This window comes from Sardina pilchardus, chromosome 11 (genome assembly GCF_963854185.1).
Source record: "Sardina pilchardus chromosome 11, fSarPil1.1, whole genome shotgun sequence".
NCBI lineage: Eukaryota > Metazoa > Chordata > Actinopteri > Clupeiformes > Clupeidae > Sardina > Sardina pilchardus.
The window spans coordinates 29,473,186-29,480,303 of NC_085004.1; the positions used below are offsets into that span (position 1 = coordinate 29,473,186).

General features: G+C 40.0%; 1 long non-coding RNA gene across 1 annotated transcript; it reads left to right on the forward strand.

Annotated features, from left to right (window-relative positions):
- The first annotated feature begins 46 nt into the window (after nt 1-46).
- LOC134095463 (uncharacterized) lies at nt 47-6,865 on the forward strand. The gene is made up of 3 exons (XR_009940573.1): nt 47-189; nt 2,333-2,422; nt 6,398-6,865. It is a non-coding gene; the product is annotated as an uncharacterized LOC134095463 (long non-coding RNA).
- The last annotated feature ends 253 nt before the right edge of the window (nt 6,866-7,118 follow it).

Consider the following 7,118-nt stretch of genomic DNA (forward strand, 5'->3'; position numbering starts at 1 on the left):
TATACTTCCGTGAGAATAATATTCGCTTCCTGCGACTCTAGAAATACTTCCTGTATGATACACTGATGTATTTTGATGTCTCACCACTAGAGGTACTGTGAGCCGTCGGAGAACTCATGCCATCCTCATGAACAAACTGTGGAGGCACCTTTGGGAGGCAATTGGAGAATAGCTCCACTACAGAATTCAGTAAGTTTTGTTTACAACACTAAACGGTTAAATGAACAAGACAGAAATATGGGATTGTTATGAAGGTTATGTGCATGCACATAGCATTAGGCCTATGTTACATAGGCGGCGGCCTATGCTCAAATCTTCATTGCACCTGCCCTGCTGCTGCTACAATTAATAACTGCAGAACGGGACAACAAAACCTTAGGCTACTATACGTGTCCAAAATATTGTATTTGAGTTTTTTCTTCAGTCCAACGCATTGCATTTCCTGCATATGATCTGTAAGTAACTTCAAAACAGCATTTTTGCCGTTTTGGGTTCTTTAGTCTTGACATAGCACCACTGTGCAATCACGCACTGTGTAAGCACGCCTAATTAATGAGCGGTTTCCACTGGAGTTGACCTTGAAGTGTCAGCTAGGTCAGCGATCCTGTCCAAAACTATTGAATTTTTGGACAATGTGGTCTTTTGGCAAAAGTATTTAGGCTCAACTGGCTTGTCATGTACTCTCTCTATTATAAGCGAGCTGCTGTTGGATTCTGAATTTCTATTTGGCAATGGATTAGAAGGGTGTTAGACCTAGGCCTACTTCACAAATGTTAGCGAACAATAGGACAGAGGCAAAGCAAGAAGATGAAGAGAATATCTAAAAGGGCCCGAGTGTGAATGACAGATGACTGTCATGTTTTCATTTTGTAAGGGCCAATACTTGAACTGGGCAATGGGGAGGTTATGGAAATTCTAGAAAGATCCATATAGCCTACTGTTGAAATTTATCTCAAAATCATATTCTTTTTAAAAAAAAAAAAAAATTAAAAAAATATATTCTTTCGATTATTCTAACAAGCACCTAAAGAACTGATCAACCTTTAAAACTTGCATTAAAACTGACCATCTTTTCTTCTGATGAACTTCCACTCGATACTGCATGGCAAGAGAGACATGGGATGGGGATACAGACGAGGTTTGTTACAATAGGTGAATTAAGAAATAAGAAAGGTTCTCCAATGTGACCAATTTGTTTTTAATTGGTTAGTTTGTTGTGATAGTTTGTTCTTAATCAAATTAGCATGGGCCTAATATGTGGATTGGATGCAACAAGCATGGCTGTTCTTGTGTGTCATATACTCATATAACTTTCTCATTTCTCATTTCACCAAGTACCAATGATAATGAAACGGCCTCCCTGGTCTGAATGGCAGGCATGCACACACAAATCTGATAAGGTTGAGGAAGATTACAAAGGATTAAAACTTTTAAAATGTTTGTGTTCCTCACAATCCCATGAGCTTCTTGATTGATCCTTTTTTAAGTAGCCTATGATTTTTTCTCTCTCTTTCCATGCAGAACTCATGGAAAGCTTTCAAGGGATAAATACAGATAATGCATTTTGAGATTGCAGGAGGAGGCCATTTCTGAAAGCAGAGGCCCACTTTGTGCCAAAAGAAAGGGGGTGTCGCTAGGGAGTTGATCTGTTTGCCTGGGGCTTGCAGATTTAAAGATGAAGGATAAAGTCTGTGATTCAAGACAGCAGGTTGATGACATTTTAGTCCCACAAGCACTTGGTTTAGGGTCATCTGTCAGACATGACTGATGGTTATGAGATAGGAGGAAAGTATCCTTTAGCCATATCTAGCCTCATGGATAGATTGGGGAGAAGTAGACTTTATCTTACGGTCTAGCTTCCTGTCTTTCTGTCTCTGTTCTGACATCTCTGTCGTCTTGTCAGCTCTCATCTTCCTCAGTCTCCATTGACACTTAATTAAACCAGTTGATGGTCGTCTTTTTATTTTATTTTAACTAAGACAACTGGTTTTGAGTCTCCTGCGGCTTAAATCTTGACTTCACGATCAATAGAAAGATCCGGCACAGCAGCTATCTGAGCATCAGTATATTGTGATGCTCCCCTACACACACACACACACACACACACGCACACACACACTTGGTTGTGCACAGCCACACACTGCCTTAAATGTTATGTTCTTAGTTGTTTGGCTATTATTAATAATACATTACTTTGGCTGTGTAAATGATTGCTATAGTTAGATAATGGATGACTTTTTAACATGTTTTCAATGGCCTTGCAACAAGTTTCCAATTCATTGTATGGATGTAAAAGTATTTACATCTTGTTATTACTTTAATTTGCATTCAGATGGTGAGAGACCCAAAATGACCCAAGACCAAAAAAACATGATGTCACCCAGTTCACCCGGGAGGACTCTGATGGACAGCAATCCTAATTGTATGTCTTACACTAAATAATTAAGTACAGTCTAAATATGTGGAATCATAAATATTCATGGCTGTAGAAAATGGCTTCAATCTATTCTAAATCCATCTCTGCATCTACGAGAGTTCTGTTAAAACACTATCTGATCTCCTCCTGTGCATACAGGCAGTGCTAAAGTGGTTCCACCACTCTTCCGTGGCCTGGATGCCCTGCAGACTCACTTTAGGGAGTTGAATGCAAAGCTTGGGCCGCTCTCTCTCTCTGTCTAGCTCCTAGTTCTGGGTGGCTTTGGCTTTCTCCTCTGACTGACATTCTGTGCCCATAGAGATGTTTGTTGATCTGCTGCTGATTCTATTTCACATGGGAAATTGAGATGGAAAAGCGTGTCACATCTTTAGGACAGCCACAGACATGCATTCCAACCTCCAGCCATGCTGCGCGCGCGTGTGTGACGTGGTGTGTCCGAGAAACCAATCTCACGTTAATGAAAGAGGCTGTGCACACATACCTGGCCAATCTGGCTGTAATGAAAGCCAGCACACCTGCAGCTGGGACTGGCTGCAGAGAGATGGCTCGGGCATAGAAGACCATTCAGAAAGCTGGGGATAAGAGAAACAACTTCATTTATAGTTTGACAACACCAGACAGACTCCTACTTTTCCTTTCAATCCAGATATCAGGCATTCATTGTGTGGATGTAATTAATTGACTAATCTCATTACACACTATTTTTTTTGGATGTTCTTAGGGAAAGCTTAAGACAATTGCCCCACAAAACATTCTACCCGTAATTTACTCTATTTTATATTCCTATGAGCATGATACCGGTAATTAGATTGGAAATGGACTAGTTGTATGACTATAATTATGTCAGTCACCTTCAGGTGCCTCATGACAACATTGTCCTGATAGAATAAACTAATGCTGAATTGGCATACATTCTACACACTAGCAGTAAACTTTCGCCTTCCACTTTCCACCTATTAAGTAGTGTCTTAAACCCACTTGAACTCTGAATAAAAGTAAAAGGCATGCAATGCATAATAAAATTCTGAATACTGCTTGTGAAAATGAATATTATTATTTAATTTAGCTCATGAACATGTTTAATTAGGCTGAAAACATTGAAATTCCTGAACACCCACCTGTATGAATTTGAATATAGTTTCAGTTTGAGCCATGCTAACCTCAAGGGAACACAGGGCTGAATATTCATTTAAAAATAACAATGTGATGTTTTTGTCGTCAAAAATACTTTCAGAAGCTCTAAAGGGAGATAGAAATACTTACTTTACTATACTTGCATATACCGGTAGTTTATTTGATTTGTTTCAGGTATGTTGAGCTTGGCCAGATTGAGACTCTGTTGAAGAGAGATGTAGGCCAAAGCCCATAGTACTGCTGAAAAGAGGAATCTTTGTTCATATGGGCCCAGTTCACACCAAAGACCCGCAACCAGACAAAACCGTTACTGTCACAAAGCATTCAACATGTTTAGTTGCAGTTGCAAGGTTTTAGAACATCACAGCTCATCTCGTTGTGAATCTTTGGTCTGAGCCCTACTTTAGATTTGAGACTACCTTACTGACACATTACTTGATATTTCCCTCTGTTGGCACGGATCAACATTTTACCCAGATCAGCTGTATGAACATTGATGTGGTACATTAAGCAACTTTTAACACTGGTGTCTTCTGTGTCACTGTGTTGACCTGTCTAGCCTGGTTAATGCTATTGTTGCGAGGCTGGAACCGTTGCAACGGTGTGACGAGAATGTTGTAAACTGAACATTCTAAAGAATAGTACTCTTTATTTGGAATCTCAGTAAATCAGGCCCATCCATGATCTAGAAACGATTGCCAAGAGGCATTATTTTAAGAGCCTGCATATAAATGACAAAGTCCTGAAGGAGCTGAACACAGTGCTCATTCATTTATCCACATTTTCACATGGAGTAACTTTGCTCCAAATAGTTTCCGATTTTGTTATTTGCAGCTCCGCCTCATAATTCCAGACAGTGGCAACGTTATGTGATGCATGTCAGGAATTGTACAGCCACAGAGTTAATGTTGGTCACAATGTGGTGCAGTTATACTTTTGGACCCAGTGTTGTATAAGCCGCAGGACACTGTTAAAAGAAGTTGCAAGTTAAAAGAAACAAAACCATATTAACACCATATTAACTGCCCCCCTCTATTAACCTCAGCGGAATAAATTTTGCAAAATCAATGTATAAGCCGCGGCAAATAGTCGGGATATTAGGGGTAGGCAGGAATATTTTCAACATTCAAGCCTAAAAACCACAAACCCCTCTCATATGATAATGGCTATTCTTCCATTCATCACCTGAAGTTGAAGCTCAATCAAGTTACCAGTCAGAAGTGTCTGAATGATTTATCCTATTAACATTTCGCTCTTTCTCTCTCTCTCTCTCTCTCTCTCTCTCTTTCTTTCTCAGCACTTCAGAAGATATTCACACACACACATGCTTACGAGTGATATTATAGGCAAGGCAGTGGTGGGTACAGAAATTAATCAAGTAGGGTGAAATGAATAATTATGTTACAGAGAGAACTTGTTTATCTTTTGAGTACTGCTACAGCCCAAGAGATCAAGAGGCCAGGGGAGCATAATTAGTCAAAAGTCTACAAGTCTGGCTCAAAAGAGGAACAGATTGAACAAAGCCTAACTTTTACACCTATGTGTGTGTGTGTGTGTGTGTGTGTGTGTGTGTGTGTGTGTGTGTGTGTGTGTGTGTGTGTGTGTGTGTGTGTGTGTGTGTGTGTGTGTGTGTGCGCGTGTGTGTGTGTGTTCGCGCTTACATGCTTTGCTGTGCTGTTCATCTAGATTTTAAAAATGTTTTTTCTGTGTGTTCCTGCATGCATGTGCGTGTGTGTTTGAGTGTGTGCCCATGCGTGTGAGTTTGTGTCTGTATAAACCTGTGTACATTGTTTGTGTGTATGTCTGTACAAAGACGTGTGTGTGTGTGTGTGTGTGTGTGTGCGCGCGCGCGCGCTCGCTTGTTTATGTGAGTATGCCTTTCCACATTTTTCTAATAATTACTCCTTGCAGGGGTGATGATAATAGACTTCACAAACACCTGTGTGTTTCTTCTGATACTTGTCAAAGATTAGCTTTCTTTTCAGCATGCAGGCAGCATACACTACTTAGCAATTATGATATTAACATTTATTCAGAATTCATCAAGTCTCAGTCAGCAGAGGGGAGAAGGGACTCAAATTGTGTTTGGCAGTGTAAAATGCTGGAAATGTGAGATTGTGTTTTACATGGGCAAAAAGATGTCTCTGTCATCCACTGCCTTTAGATTTGAGTCCCTTAATAGTTAATTCATTCAACAGATTTGATGACTTAACCTCGGGGAGGAACTGGCTTGTGTGATGATGTGTTGATTATTCTGTCGCAGGATGATCAAATAATGAACAAGATGAATTTGCCACTGTAGTTGGAAATACTACATTGCTGGCCAAATTAATAGAATTCATCATTATAATATTTATAATATCTTGTGAATGAGAAAATGTACACACAGTGTACCCATTATAACAATGCACAATGTACCCATAACAATAATAATGCTTTGATCAGCAAAATTGTGCCCCAGCATTTTTCTGGTTCATATGCAAGAAATGATTTTTAAAAAGATGATTAAATATGTAATTAATTCTCAGTAACAATAAACCATAAAATGTGTGGAAAACAAAACTTAAGCTAGAAAAACCTTGCTGCCAGCATACTTAAAAAAAAAAAAAAAAAAATCAAAGAAAGAAGAGAACTTGTGTTGTATTTGCGCCTTTAGTTTTGTTTGTTTTTCTTTAATCAATAACAACTGTTGTATAATCAATAGTAGACAATTAATTTGTGACCATGCAGATAGTGAAAGCAACCAAGTAACCTAAAACAACTTTGTGTTAATTTGGCCAACACTGAAGCTAGAACTTTGTTCTCTTTGTGTGATGTTACCTCTAGTCACTCCTGGGCCCAAGGTCAGTGGAGCCTGCTTCGGTCTTTTTGCGAGAAGTTGGCACAGACTTCAACATGTTCTCAAGCAATAAGAGACCCAGCACCGGTAGCCTTGGAAGAGACTGAGCCCTCCCCCTCCCCCGGGGCCAGCCCTTCTGCTGGTGAACAGCTCCACTCTGCTCCACTGAGGTGAAGTCCGTCTTAGCTGGCGCTTGTGTTGAGGCAAACATCAGGAGGTGTGACAGCGTATAACAGAATTGGCCTCTTTGTGAGCTGGAGGTCTGACCCTTTGTTGTTATTAATCAAAGTGTCACTGAAAACAGTGTGGTTTGTTCACTTGCCGTGACATTTTCGGCCGGGTCAGGAACAAAGACGTAGCCAGCCCACGTAAAGGCGCTATACCACACAGAAGCACTTAACCTGCAGCAATGAGTGCTCTGTAATTGGGTATAATGTTCCTTTTTAAAGCGGATGCTCAGGAATCAATAAACTTTACTATAGCTGTGTAAACTCAGATATTGTCAATTACTTCCCTGATTCTGCCACAAAACATAATGGGTCTTCGAAAAGCTACGTAAAGTATGACACTGCTGTTCGGTCATTATGAGAGACAGTGGTGCTGGTATTATGAGGTGAATATCGGTAGCAGGCCTCTTCAATAGAGTCTTGTCATGGAAGTTGCCACTGAAAATAGTGACATTCTGGAAATGACAGTCTGGAAATGACA